Consider the following 16,104-nt stretch of genomic DNA (forward strand, 5'->3'; position numbering starts at 1 on the left):
GCGGTCTTCTGGCGGGGGAACTTTGGCGGGCGGCCTCCGCCGCCCGCCGAAGTTGGAATGACCCCCAAAGTGTCTTCCATTTAAATTGTGCTGCTGTCAAGATATAGTGACTTATCTGAATTCAGGCATGACATCTTTTTCAGACCTCTGACTTATTTTCCAGAAAGATCTGGGAACTCAAACAGGTCTAGCTTCCATAATTCCTTCCATAAAATTCTCCTACAAATCCCTTTAAACAGATGATGACGTAGCAGCAGACCCATTAACTTAGATGTTCCTATAAACAGGCATTTTGATTTGTTAGATTCACACTTCTCTTGACTGTATCTACCCAAGTTCGCTGTCCTTTTGCAAGACCACCTTTTATCACCGGGTATCCTTATCCTTCCTTTAATATCATGTTTTATGCTCGAGACAGTCGGGCTAAGCTGCTAGAAGCCATACGGTAACAGCCCCCTTTCTCGACCTCTGCTAGATCCTTCCTGCACCATTTGGCTATACCATAGGAAGGGGCATATGTTCCTATCGCCACGAGCGCGTTTTCAGTGCCACTGCTGCTCGACCAGGCACTCCTAAGTAGCGTGAAGTGCAAGGCAACGAGGAATGGTAATGGTGACATGATAATAAACCAATGTGAGAACGAGCCATGCTCTCAAGTGGTAACTAACGCCAGGCGCGCCTTTCTTCATGTCTATGGCAAGTACAATGTTTGTTTCAGGTGCAATGGAACGTGCATAAAACGAAACTGAAAGAAAAATGTAACACGGTGAAAAATCCACCTGTGCCAAGCCATCAATTACCTGACGTTTTTTTTTTTTTTTTCCTTTTTGGAGTGTGGGAGCGGGGATGAGCTGTTGTATCATGACCAATACGCAGATGTGATTAAAATGCCATGCAGGTTACATACAAATAGAAGAAGTCGCTTAAAGGGACATTTGGAGTACACAAAAACAGCTCCCTTTGCACAGCCCTGCAACAGCAGGTATTCTAGATGCTGCGTTGTTTAATGTCAGCTCTGCGTTGAGAGACACAGGCATCATTCACTCGATGGTTCCTTTAAATGACAATATGAAGGGGTCTAGAATAATTGGCTGCAATTCTACAGTCTGATGAAAGATAGTGCTGCGAGAACGTGATGTCCAGGTTTGCTATGTGCTCTGTCTTCCTGTTTTCTTACTTTCAGTTCAACACCAGGCATTTCTAATAAAAAAAGCGGAATTTTGTTCCTGTATTGTAGAAACTTTGCAAAGGTGCCAGAAAAAACACATGGCGCACACACCCTTTATGTAAGAGTAAATGAAGCAAACAACATTTCCACCAAGACAAAGACTGGCCTTAGACTATGGAGGTTATTTAATAGGGTTGCGTGGCCAACGGCGGGGCAAAACTGAGGCTTTTATACCTCTAGGTAAATTGTTGCAGCGCTTTGCATCACTTTACCTTGCATCGTGGCACGAAAACACCCATGCAAATCCTTTGTCACTAAGTCCCCTTATTTGCTGTGTGTGCAGAATAAGAATCAGAAAAACATCAATTTCTGCTTTTTAAATGTGCGAGAAGGTCAGGACCTATATTTCAGCCAAAATCGTCATTATCTCTATTACACAAGTTGCACAAATAGTGCACAATCAAATTACTCTATTTAATTTAAAATATTATTCACGGATGGAGATGTATTTGTTAAAATGTATTTTACGTATTTTAAAACCATTATAAACAATAGCAGTATTGCATATTGTTTCACACCCTGTGGCATTCATTTTTGCCCCGGTAGAAAAACCCTATTATAAGATGGACTGAAGCAAAATCTGTTTGTCCCGTTCCTTATTCCACAAGCAGAAAATACGGTACAAATAGTACAGCTCTTTAGAGTAAAATCTGTTTGCCACATTCCTATTTACACAAACAGAAAAGATGCCAGTTGTTCTGCACCATTGCAAAATCTATATAATGTGGCCCCTCGTGTTCAGGTTTAAAACAACATTAAAGCTTCCACTTGAGTCTTTTGTGTTAGCTGTACTCTGACGGCACAGTCGTCTCCTGACCCAGTGTAACCCTAGAGTTTACTCTCTTACCACGGGCTCTTGTTTGCTGGGAGCACCGCCCTGCTCCCAATGCAGTGCACGCCTTGTAACCCGCTTCTAATGCGTTGTACTTCATGAGGGACTATTTAACATCTCGCAAGTACACTGGCTCATCAGATATTATTACGTTTAGTACCACCTGGATGAACTCTATACAGGAAACAATGTTTGTTTGCTTTTTTTCCACAGTCTCAGCCTTTTCCTTAATGATTACGTCAGGACGCAAAATGTTAGGCAGACCTTTTAGCTTTGCCAATGGTTGTTTCATAATCCTCTGTAACATAATAACATGACCGCCCCAGACCACATCATGGTCTGGGATAGGTGACTTCAAACAGTCCACGAACCTGTTCAGGTGTAGGAGCGGCAGAGCAGGGCACACATGGAAAGCCCGGGCATCATGTTGGCACTGAGTTCCTGTAAAAAAGTGTATGGCCCAACATTGTACAGCTTCTATTTATATGATGCATGTTATGGCGTTGTGCATTACTCTTTTCATAGTATCATTTGAGATGTAATTGTGTATTCCCATGTACTGATTCTGTTCATTTATTGTTCTCAAAAGTAAATTATTTGATGTGTTTATTACAACCTGTTCCGTCTCTAATCTTAGAATTCTAACAATATCTCCGCTACCCTCCTAGTTGCCATGGAGTTGTCATGTCATGGACTTGCTTGTAGGCTGACATTTTGGGGTGTGCTTTTGCTTCAAACTTGACCCACCATGATCTTGAAGATGGAACTTTGGGGATGTGCCCCATTTACATTTTTAGGAACGACAAAGGACCTACAGAGCATCTCCCCACCAAAAGTGCACATGACAAAAGAACTCAGAGTTTGGAGGGACATGACAATCGTCCAATTTCTGAAGGAAATTCTAAATGAAGAGTAGACTCCACTAGCTGAATTTCCTACACAATGCTATCCCAAAGGTGGAGCAAATTCAATTTGTATATTGGAGTTTTCTCCAGAATTTGAAGGATTTTCAGTTGCCTCCAAGCACTAGGTTCCAGATTTATGGAAAGTGCCCCGTTGCGCCCCCCTACCGCCACCATGTGTGCGCCGTATTTAAAATATGGTGCAGGGTGGGGGTCAATAGCGCCAGAATTTCTGACGCTATTGATGTACTGTTCAGGGTTAGCGCCAAAATGTTGGTGCTAACCCTGAACAATACATAGGGGCCCATTGTAAACAGTGGTGTGCCCCATTTTAACGCCTGCTCTGACCAGGTGTTAAAAGCGTTGAAATAAATGACTCAAATAAATTTTCTTAGAATTCTTTGCGCCTTTTTTTTGGCCCCCTGATCGGGGGAATTCCCCTTTGCATACATTATGCCTGGAAAAGGCATAATGTAGCGCCAAGTGTTACAAAGTGGTGCAATGCATGCATTGCGCCACTTTGTAAATGTGGCACGGGAAAAAGGCCACCTTAGCATAAAAAAGACGCTCAGGTGGCACTAAAGTGGCACTAGGCCCTCTTAAATCAGGGCCTAACTTTGGCCAAGAATTTCAAAACATTCCAGGAGCGAGAATGGAAGACAGGTCCCAACAATTTGTATGATCCCCAGCCTTCATCAGTTAATTCATGTAATCTGTGAGGGCGGCATGGGACTGTTTCAGAAGCATTAGAAAGCAAATCATCTACCAGAAAATTACCTCTTCAAGATTCCAGATAATATTGTATATCATTTATTGCCCTTTAATATGTTAGAAATGGGGTTGTTGGTTGGCAGTTAGGTTGCCCTCTGTCCAAGCAAGAACCCTCACTCTAGTCAGAGTAAGTCACACACAATCCAAAATCAGCCTGTGCTCACCCTCCGGTAGCTTGGCACGAGCAGTCAGGCTTAACTTAGAAGGCAATGTGTAAAGCATTTGTGCAATAAATCATACAACACCATAGCATAACACCACAAAAATACACCACACAGTATTTAGAAAAATATATAATATTTATCTGGGTATCTTCAGGTCAAAACGATCAAAGTTGCAATATGAATTTGTAAAGATATCACTGAAAAGTGATATAAAGTGTCTTAAGTCTTTGGAAAGTAAACAGAGTCTCTTTCAAACACAAAGTACCTGGTTTCTGGTGGAAAATCTCCTCAGAGGGCCACAAAGGAAGAGGTGCGTGGAAAAAGGGTGTGTGCGTCGATTTCTCCCCCGCACACACGGACTTGCGTCGTTATTTTCCACGTGGGGAAGTCGGGCGTCGTTTTCCGGCGCGCGGACAGTCTCTTTCTGTGGGTCGCGGGGATTACCAGATGTCCCGGGTCTGTGCGTGGATTTTCCTGCTTGTTTTCCGGCTGCGCGTCGTTCTGCGGGGCTGCGCGTCGAAGTTTCGATCTCACGGCAGGCGTCGTGTCGATTTCTCCTGCGGAGTCGGGCGGCATTGTCCTTGCGAGGCCGTGCGTCAAAGTTTTGATCTCACGGCAGGCGTCGCGCCGATTTCTCCTGCGGAGTCGGGCGGCGTTGTCCTTGCGAGCCCGTGCGTCAAAGTTTTGATCTCACGGCAGGCGTCGCGTCGATTTCTCCTGCGGAGTCGGGCGGCGTTGTCCTTGCGAGCCCGTGCGTCAAAGTTTTGATCTCACGGCAGGCGTCGCGTCGATTTCTCCTGCGGAGTCGGGCGGCGTTGTCCTTGCGAGGCCGTGCGTCAAAGTTTTGATCTCACGGCAGGCGTCGCGTCGATTTCTCCCGGGAAGTCGGGCGGCGTTGTCCTTGCGAGGCCGTGCGTCAAAGCTTCGGTCGTCCCGAAGGCGTCGCGTTGATCAGCGTCGGTGTGCGGCGTTTTTCTTGCCGCGGAACAAGCTGTGCGTCGAAAAGTTCGGCGCACGGACCGTCCAAGAGGAAGAGTGAAGTCTTTTTGGTCCTGAGACTTCAGGGAACAGGAGGCAAGCTCTATCCAAGCCCTTGGAGAGCACTTTTACAGCCAGGCAAGAGTTCAGCAAGGCAGCAGGCCAACAGCAAGGCAGCAGTCCTTTGTAGAAAAGCAGACAGGTGAGTCCTTTGAGCAGCCAGGCAGTTCTTCTTGGCAGGATGTAGTTTCTGGTTCAGGTTTCTTCTCCAGCAAGTGTCTGATGAGGTAGGGCAGAGGCCCTGTTTTATACTAAGTTGTGCCTTTGAAGTGGGGGTGACTTCAAAGAGTCTCTAAGAAATGCACCAAATTCCCTTTCAGCTCAATCCTGTCTGCCAGAGTCCCAGTAGGGGGTGTGGCAGTCCTTTGTGTGAGGGCAGGCCCTCCACCCTCCCAGCCCAGGAAGACCCATTCAAAATGCAGATGTATGCAAGTGAGGCTGAGTACCCTGTGTTTGGGGTGTGTCTGAGTGAATGCACAAGGAGCTGTCAACTAAACCTAGCCAGACGTGGATTGAAGGGCACAACAAGATTTTAGTGCAAAGAAATGCTCACTTTCTAAAAGTGGCATTTCTAGAATAGTAATATTAAATCCGACTTCACCAGTCAGCAGGATTTTGTATTACCATTCTGGCCATACTAAATATGACCTTCCTGCTCCTTTCAGATCAGCAGCTGCCACTTCAACAGTGTATGAGGGCAGCCCCAATGTTAGGCTATGAAAGGAGCAGGCCTCACAGTAGTGTAAAAACGAATTTAGGAGTTTCACACTACCAGGACATATAACTACACAGGTACATGTCCTGCCTTTTACCTACACAGCACCCTGCTCTAGGGGTTACCTAGGGCACACATTAGGGATGACTTATATGTAGTAAAAGGGGAGTTCTAGGCTTGGCAAGTACTTTTAAATGCCAAGTCGAAGTGGCAGTGAAACTGCACACACAGGCCTTGCAATGGGAGGCCTGAGACAGGGTTAAGGGGCCCTAGGCACATGTAGTGCACTCTACCAGGGACTTACAAGTAAATTAAATAGTCAATCATGGATAAACCAATCAGTAGTACAATTTACCCAGAGAGCATATGCACTTTAGCACTGGTTAGCAGTGGTAAAGTGCCCAGAGGTCAAAAGCCAACAACAACAGGTCAGAAAAAATAGGAGGAAGGAGGCAAAAAGTTTGGGGATGTCCCTGTCAAAAAGCCAGGTCCAACAGTTGGGCTGTTCATCAGGTGCAAAAAAATAATCCCACAGGTGCTACATAACAATGACCATGATTACAGCGCAGAAGTAACTATCAATAATGCATGATACTGTCTATTTACGCAATTTAATTTTGTCACTCAGTGACACATAACATTCCAATTCAGATCCATAAAATAAATTATTTTATTATACCACTTTCGTCCAAAACGCTGTATAATCACCAAATGTCTTGTACAAAACAATGTAAAATACAAAATTTAGCAGCAGCCAGAGATCAATCCCAGTAATCAAATGACAAAATAAGCTTCGTTAACAATTTATTAACCCCTTTGCTGCCAGGCCTTCTCCCTGCTGAGCCTTTTTTTGGCTATTTGGGGTAGTTCGCGCTTAGGCCCTCATAACTTTTTGTCTACATAAGCTATCCACGCCAAATTTGCGTCCTTTTTACCAACATTCTAGGGATTGTAAAGGAACCCGGACGGTGTGGGTTCCCCTGGAGGAGACCAAGAAATTAGCAAAAATACAGCTAAAATTTCGGGGTTTTTTTTCAGAAAAAAAGGGAAAAAGGGCTGCAGAAGAAAACATGTGGTTTTTCCCTGAAAATGGCCTCAACAAAGGGTTTGTGGTGCTAAAATCACCATCTTCCCAGCTTTCAGGAACAGGCAGACTTGAATCAGAAAACCACATTTTCCAACACAATTTAGGCATTTTATTTGGACATACCCCATTTTTACTATTTTTTGTGCTTTTAGTCTCCTTCCAGTTAGTGACAGAAATGGGTGTGAAACCAATGCTGGATCCGGGACAGGTAAACATTTCTGAAAAATTCTGAATTCAGCAAGGGGTATTTGTGTAGATCCTTCAAGGTTTTCCAACAGAAAGTAACAGCTAAAATTAAAAAAATATTGAAATTGAGGTGAAAAAAAGAGCCATTTCTGTCCCCGTTTTTTTCTATAACTTTTTCCAGCGATGGCAGAATTTTGAGAGCAATATACTGTTACGTCTCCTGGACTCTTCTGGTTGTGAGGATATATAGGGCTTGTAGATTCATCAAAAACCCTAGGTACCCAGAACCCATTAATGAGCTGCATTGTGCAATGGGTTTTCATTGTATATATCGGGTATACAGTAATTCATTTGGTAAAATATAAAGAGTGAAAAATAGGTTTCAAGGAAACCTTTGTATTTCCAAAATGGGCACAAGATAAGGTGTTGAAAAAGCAGTGGTTATTTGCACATCTCTGAATTACGGGGTCCCCATACAAGCATGTGAATGATAGGGCAGTTCTCATATAGACTTCTTTCTTACACACTGTCTAACATTTGAAAGGAAAAAATGTAGAGAAAGACAAGGGGCAATAACACTTGTTTTTCTATTCTATGTTCCCCCAAGTCTCCTGATAAAAATGGTACCTCACTTGTGTGGATAGGCGTAGTACCCCCGACAGGAAACGCCCCAAAACGCAACATGGACACATCACAGTTTTACATTGAAATCAGACTTGTTTTGCCTAGCTGTGGATTCTGGCCTCTAGCTCAACCGGCACTTCAGGAAACCTACCGAACCCAGGCGTTTAGCACAACTAAACAACTAGGGCAATCCAGAATGGGGAGGCTTGTGGCATTCTCACCAGCTTCTGTTACCCAGAATCCTTTGCAAGCCTCAAATTTGGCAAAAACAACACATTTTCCTCACATTTCGGTGCTGCAAAGTTATGGAATCTGAGGGGACCCACAAACTTCCTTCTACCAAGCATTTCCCCACATCACCTGATAAAAATAGTACCTCACATGTGTGGGTGGGCCTAGTGTCCGCAACAAGGGAAGGCCCTAAAACACAACATGGACACATCAAACCTTTCTTATAAAAACTGACCTGTTTTTTGGGAAGTGCCTAGCGTTGGATTTTGGCCTCTAGCTCATCCGGCACCTAGGAAAACCTAGCAAACTTGGACATTTCTGAAAACTAGACATCTAGGGGATTTCAGAATAGTGTGACTTGTGGGTCTCTCACCAGTTCTATTACCCAGAAATAATTTGCAAACCTCAAAATGTGTCAAAAAACACTTTTTCCTCACATTTCGGTGCTGCAAAGTTCTGGAATCTGAGGGGAGCCACAAACTTCCTTCTATCCACAACAGTAAATTCCCCAAAAAACAATGTGGACACATCAAAATGATCTATTACAAAACAACCTGTTTTTGCAAAGGGGGGGGCACCTTCGTTTTTGGCCCAGGGTGCGGCAGGCATCTAGAAAAAAACCTACCAAACCTAGACATTTTGAACTAGACACCCGGTGGATTCCAGGGAGGTGTGGCTTGCATGGATCTCCCAACATTTTCTAACCCAGACTCCATGCAAACCTCAACATTTACTTGAAAAAGCCTATTTTCCTCACTTTTTTTCACTTGTAGGATCACCGCGCTGGCACAAATTTCCTACCACCTTGCATTCCCCTCAAAATGATACATCACTTGTGTGGGTCCCCAAAGCAGAGTCAGCCTAAAAATGTATTTAAAAAGAATTGTGCTTATCAACTCACTGTGATTTCCCCTCAATCTCTACAGATTTTTGGCCCTTTCCTGTTGCAGGCACCTGGGCCACCCACACAAGTAAGGTATCATTTTTATCAGCAGATTGAGGGGAACATTGGGTGGTAGGAAACTTGTGATCCTACAAAGAAAAGTGAGGAAAATATGCTTTTTCAAGTAAATTTAGAGGTTTGCATGGAGTTACGACAAGGCACCAACCGCTTTACAGTCCATTCACACACCTTTCATACATGACATTCACAATACCATTCACGCTGCCAGGTACGGGCCCAGCACATTACAAAACTCGCATCAAAAGACAGCGCCATTTAAGGTACCATCACTTCCATCTGCCCACATGCTTGACACAGCAACCACACAAGCTGACGAAGTCTGTAGAGTGGCGTGTCACTATTTACACCACCAGGCAAACGTCATTCCACGCACACCGCCATCACTTTTTTTTCTTCAACAAAAAAGAAAACACGAACTAATTATAAGTACAAAACTACAAACACAAAAGCTCTACGTAAATACATGGGAGTAATGCCAACCGTGAAACAAAAAAATAAAAAACAATATAGAACAGGCAGTTCACACTCCTGGTAGTTACCACTAATTCTTTTGGGTGTGGTAACTTCTGAAAACAGCCAGCCACACAAAGCCCAGGCTTAGAAGGTCAATCTGGGCAGTACATATGAGTCTCCCTCCAGATACCTCTTCGGGCACAGACTCTACATTTCTTAGCTGGAAAGTCTTTTTTGGGAGTGGGAGGAATCTGATCAGGAAAGTGGCAATCTTTCAATCTAGCCACATCCTCCACCACTGCTACTCTAGGAACTCTTGCATGATCCACCACAACAAAGCTCTCTATCACTGACTCCTGAAATTTAACAAATTTCATCCTTGACACAGGGGAACAATCCTTGAACACAAAAAAAAACATTAAAAGTTGCTAAATGGAACAAATGTATAGCTAACTTTTTATATAAACGTAAGACTTTCAGACAGCAGTGTAAGGTTCCAACCTCTGATCTACTCTATCAACTTCACCCATGTGCTTATTGTAGTCCAAAATGTACGCAGATTTGCGCACTTTGGCAACCTGACCCCAAACAGTCACAGGAGAAGTACGCTCATCATGGATGGTAGTCAGCATGTAGACATCCCTCCTGTCTGCAAATTTCACAGCTAGCAGCTCATCATTACACAAGGCACTGCACTGTCCTTCTCAAGGTTTTTACACACAAGATCACTTGGATAGCCTTTCCAGTTACAGCGGATTGTGCCACAAGCAACAGTGCCCACTCTAAAAAATTCCCTGAACAATTGCACTGCAGTGTAGAAGTTATCTAGGTACTAATGGTGACCCTTGCTAAAAAGTCGTCTACCAAGTTACCACACAATTTTCTCACTAACTCCAAAACTGGGCGGACAACCAGGGGGGTCAATACTGGAATCCCTACCAGTGTAGACCCGGAAATTATAAACATATCCTGTACTACTTTCAGACAGCATATACATCTTAATTCCATACTGTGCCCTCTTGCTAGGAATGTACTGCATAAAAACCAAACAGCCCTTGAACAGGACCAAAGACTCATCTACAGATATTTCTTTCCCTGGAACATAGACCTCTGAAAACCGATCTACAAAATGATCGAGGACAGGCCTAATCTTAAAAAGACGGTCAGGATCAGGGTGATCTCGTGGCACGGCTAAAGCATTGTGAACAAAATGCAGCATCTGAAGAAGAAGCACATACCGATTATGAGTCATGGTTGCAGGAAATATAGCTGTTGCCATCAAGGGACTAGTAGACCAATAAGAAGCCAGTGACGGCTTCCTTATCAACCCCATCAAAAAAGTCAAACACAAGAACTTTTTTTATCTCTTCCAGATTTGTGGGAATCCACTGGGTAGCTCTAGAGTGTGGCCTAAGTCTGGCAGCTCTGTCCCTCAAATACAGCTCAGCATAGTCTGCTCAACAATCTCTTCCAAAAATACATCGTCCATAAACAACTGAAAGAAATTCATAGGCAAAAAGTTTTCGTATTGACTCTACACCCCAGGAGACCAGTAATGGCAGGCAACTGTGGCTGCTCCATGTTTGGCACAACCCAGAGTTCAGGTCTTCCAACGGGAAACCTTTCAGCCCCAGGCTGCTGCACTATTGGCATATCAGTGTCCTCCTCTAAAACAGGCCCTTCATCCGCACTGAGAGTGGCTTCCTCATCAGAAGATTCCTCCCGGACAGAAAATTCGCTGGCAGAATCTTGCACTTCCTCCTCTGCATCAGATGCAGAGTCAGTCTCATAATCATGGCCAGAAGACGACTCAAAATGCATACCAACAACCTGCTGAGCGGTCACCTTGCCGCTAGCCATGATTCTTTCTAAGAAAAGTAACTTGACAAATGCGCCAACAACCACCAGCACTGTCTAAAATAAGTAATAAACAAAGTGTGGATTTATCACAAAGTGTTATGTACTCAAAAACTATACCACTCACTTGCCTGAAAAAGCCAGACTCACCAGCAACTACTCTGCACAGACACAGCAATCATCAATGATATAGAAAGAAAAAAGAAAAGAAAATTAGACATAAAACAACACAAATATCATTGTGCACAAATCAAAGGACAATTTCACACACAATCCTGCGTTTAGTAAACCACTTACAAAAATGTCATTCATGCATGGCAAAAATACTCATTTCAGGTAAATCGTTTTTTATTACCTAAAATATGCAACTGCAGGTCAACCCCTGCCAAAACCGCAAGGAGTCACAGCAAAGGAAGCAAAAGCAAATACTTTGCCAGTTGACAAACACCCCCCGCCACCAAACATTTAGAAAATTTCCCTGGTGTCTAGTGATTTCTGCCCCCCTTTGGGGGGGTATGACCCTTGCCCAAGGGGCTGCCCCCCACACAAAAAAACAAAGGGGGGCTGATAGACCTAAAAAAATAGACCGATCTGCCCCCAAGGGGGACAGAAATGGCTAACAGTTGTGTGCCCCCTTTGGGGGCCGACCCTTGCCCATGGGGCCACCCCCACACAAAAAAACAAACTAAAAAAATCCCAGGTGCCTTAGTGGTTCTGTCCCCCTTGGGGCAGAGTGGCCTGAAAATAATAGGCTGATCCGCCTCCCAGGGGGGCAGAAATGGCCAACAGTCAAGTGCCCCCTTTGGGGGGGCAACCCTTGCCCACAAGGCAGTCCCCACACAAAAAAAATAAAACAAAATAATCCCAGGTGTCTTTGTGGCTTCTGCCCCTCTTGGGGGCAGATGGGCCTAAAAAATAAATAGGCCATTCTGCCCCCCAAGGGAGGCAGAAATGGCCAACAGTTGAGTGCCCACCTTGGGGGAATCCCTTGCCCAAGGGGCCACCCCCCAAACAAAAAAACAAAAGTAAACAATCCCTGGCATCACCGTGGCTTCTGCCCCCTTTCGGGGCAGATCGGCCTAAAAATAATAGACCAATCTGCCCGCAAGAGGGGCAGAAATGGCATAAAACATATTGTTTGCCAAAGGGGAGTGACCCTTGCCCAAGGGGCCGCTCCCAACCAAATAAAACTGACTAATAACAAATCCCTGGTGTCTAGTGGGCATTCCTGCTGCCCGATCGTGGTGCGATCGGGCAGCAGAAATGCTGATTGAGACATCAGATGCCTCTTTTACAGAAAATTCCCCCCCCAGGCTGCAGGAGAAACTCACCAGCCATTTGCTTCCAGCACTATGGCGGCCTCTAATGATGTCAACGCGCGATCGCACGCGGACGTCATTAAATGGGTGGGGAGGGGGTGTCAGGGATAGAAGGGGAAGCGATTCCACTTCCATCTCTGCCCAGGGGAGGTGGGTGGGAGGCCCATAGGGAGAGTGCTAGCGCTCCCCTCATGGGCCGGGTCCAGAACTCAATGGTTATGTCCTCGGCACCCGTGCGGTACAGCCAAGGACGTAACTGTTACGTCCTTGGCACCCAAGTAGATTTTATTTATGTATTTAAACATTTATAAAGTGGTCTGTGACCAATGCTGGTATCCTGGTGCTGGTGGTGCCCCACACAAACAGCAGAGAGAGAGAGAGGAGGAGGTGAAGAAAGAACATAACCGAAGAACACAGATCAAACCCTGTGCAGGCCCCTAGGCAGTTAACATTTTGGGGCCCCCCTCCCAAATTATCTCTTAAAACGTTTTTAACTTAACAACTAACAATTTTAATAAACCACTTTTACTACACAAAGCTAAACATTACAAGTACAAGTTTGCAATGGCATTTTTTTTTATAAACTGACAGCTGACAGAAAGACTTTTAAAAGACAAACTGTTATGTGAATCTGATTATTATGGCTTATGTTCTTTTAAGTTGTTCATGGGTACAGTACATTAATACAGTATTTTCTCTACAGAGTCTTTAATGTAAAGTTTTTGTTTCTTTGAGTTGATTAATTTTTTCTATCTTTTGGAAACAATTTAAGGAAGCTAAATTGTAATTTTATTTCATGCTGATATCAATATTATATTGATTCATTGTCGCAGGCCCCTTAAAGGAGTGGGGCCCATAGGCCGGTGCCTACTTTGCCTATTTGGTAATCCGGCACTGATCACAAGACAGAATTAAGAGGAGAGTAAAAGAGCTGCAGCTTTAGGATGAAGAAATCATTACAGCGGAAACAGCCTAATTTTCAAAGCTTTCTAAAATGCAAGAAAACTGTCAGAGATCTGATGGAGCCAGGAAGCTGGTTCCATATTTGGGCCTCCATATCTAGATTTCCTTATTTTTGGAATACACAAAGGGTTGGCGGAGGCTGACCGAAAGCACCTCCCCGGGGGTATTTTTTTAGCTCATTTCTTAACACCATAGGGCCACCACCCTCGAGACCTTTAAACACAATGCAGTGACATTTGAAAATTATGCACTGCTGACTGTGAGCAGATCTCACCAACAAAGGAAATTCAGTCCATAACAAAGGCGGTAGATATTGTAAAGAACAAACCAAGAAAAAGCACGAGGAGTACGATGTGCAGTTAGTTAGCACATGTGGGCTCAACATAACGCCAGAGGGGAAGAACATGAATAAGGGGGAGCTACAAACTGCTAACATTTAAACACAATGGTCAGTGCACTGCTCTGCCTCCCGTGGCTCCACCTTGCAAGTAGAGCCCTTTCCCTGGCTCCTCTGAACTCCTGACCTCTGTCCCCTGACCCCTGTCAGGAGTTCGAGGCCCTCCTCCACCCACAGGCTTCTGCTTGCGCCTCATCCCTGGTGTCTAGTGCGAGACCTCTGCTTTCCTACTAGGCTACTTTCTGCCTCTCTCCCCCTTTTCTCCTCCTTTTTCTGCTTTGCTCTCTGCTCTTCTGTCCCTTTGTGCTCCTTTTGCTTCCCTACTCTCTTCCTCGTTTTTCTCTAACTCCGCTCTCTCTCTCTCACTTTCGCTCTCCACCCGCCTCTCTCTCTCCCGCTGCTGCTGCCCCAATGGCTCTCCCCCTTTTTCGCACCGTTTTTCGCCCCCCCCGCTCCCTCCCCCCAGCTGTCCTCTCCTCTCCCCACCTCTCTACTTAATGGCAGTCATGCGCCAAAGGTGCGCCAAAGGCGAGCCCGTCTGTGCCAGTCTACGCCTGGACTGCGCCCAGCATCAGAACCTCTGACTCCCGTCACCCTCACCGCCGCCATGCATGTCTTCACTACGACGACGCCTCCCTCCACGCCCTCAACACCTTCTGCTCTACTGCCTGCCTTCAAGCCTCCCCGCAGACCACCCACGGACCCTTCTCCTGCCAGAACTGCACCTTCACCAACCTCCACGCCAACGACACACCCACCAAGGCAGGATGCAACCATCTCAGATGTATCCTCCTCAACACCCGCTCCGTACACAAGGACGCAGTAGAGCTATGGAATCTACTCAACTCAGCCGTCCCAGACGTCGCCTTCCTGGCCGACACCTGGATGAACCCCTCCTCAGCGCCTGACATCGCCATAGCCATCTTGGACGGCTACAAGATCACCCGCAGGGATCGCTCCAACAAACCAGCAGGAGGCATAGCTATCGCCCACAAGAACTCCCTCAGGATCACGACCAGCGCCGAAGACACCCTCAGCACCGCCAAACACCTGCACTTCCAGATCCACACGGACCCAAACACCACCCTCCGAGCGACCCTCATCTACAGGCCCCAAGGCCCCGACAGCAGTTCAGCAACTCCATCACCGAAGTCATCAGAATGCACGCTCTCGCATCCACTGACTACATACTCCTCGGGGACTTAAACTTCCACCTCAAGAACACAAACGACAACAACACCGCCAACCTGCTCGACAACCTCTCCAACCTCGGCCTTAAACAGCTTGTCACGACACCGACCCACTCCGCAGGACACACACTCAACCCTATTTTCTACGCCAGCAATTACGTCTCCTTCAGCCACATCACCAAATTCCAATGGAACCCATCCATTGACACCACCAACACTGATGCAGCTGCCTGCAACTTCAGGCAATAGGTCGACACCTGTGCCAATACTCTCGCCCCAATCAGGAATCCCTCCAACAGACGCACCGACAAAAAGGCCTCCTGGTTTACTGCCGACCTCCACGAGTCCAAGCAAACCTGCCGAAGATTTGAAAGAAGGTGGCGCCAAGATCAGACTCTGAACAAGCCTTCAAAAACGCCACCCGCAGACACCACCAACTCACACGAGCCGCCAAGAGAACCGCATTCAAAGACCGAATCAACAACAACGCACACAGCCACAAGGAGCTCTTCAACGTCGTGGAGGAACTCTCCAATCCCAGCTCCAACGCTAATGACATCCTGCCATCCCAAGACTTCTGCGACTCCCTAGCCTACTACTTCCACCGCAAGATTACAGACATCCACAACAGCTTCAGGACCCAGACCCCCCCAGCAACCACCAACACCACAGATTCACCTCTGACCAACCTCCTGTTCCCCTGGACCCCCGTCAACGACAACAACATCATCGAAATCATGAACACTATTCACTCCAGCTACATCTGACCCCTGCCCTCACCACATCCTCAACAAAGCAAGCTCTGTCATCGCACCCCAGCTACGGAAGATCATCAACAGCGCCATTGAGTCCGCCACCTTCCTGGAGAGATTGAAACATGCCGAGATCAACGCCCTCCTCAAAAAACCCATGGCAGACCCAAAGGACCTCAAGAACTTCTGGCCTATCTCCCTGCTCCCCTTCCTGGCAAAAGTCATCAAGAAGGCTGTCAACAGACAACTAACCCGCTTCCTTGAGGAGAACTGCTCCCTGGACCCTTCCCAATCCGGATTCCGCAGCAACCACAGTACTGAAACTGCCCTCATCGCTGCCACCGACGACATCAGAACCATACTGGACAACAGCGAAACTGCGGACCTCATCCTCCTGGACCTCTCAGCCACGCTCGACACCGTCTGCCACC

This window comes from Pleurodeles waltl, chromosome 3_2 (assembly GCF_031143425.1).
Source record: "Pleurodeles waltl isolate 20211129_DDA chromosome 3_2, aPleWal1.hap1.20221129, whole genome shotgun sequence".
NCBI classification, from domain to species: Eukaryota; Metazoa; Chordata; class Amphibia; order Caudata; family Salamandridae; genus Pleurodeles; species Pleurodeles waltl.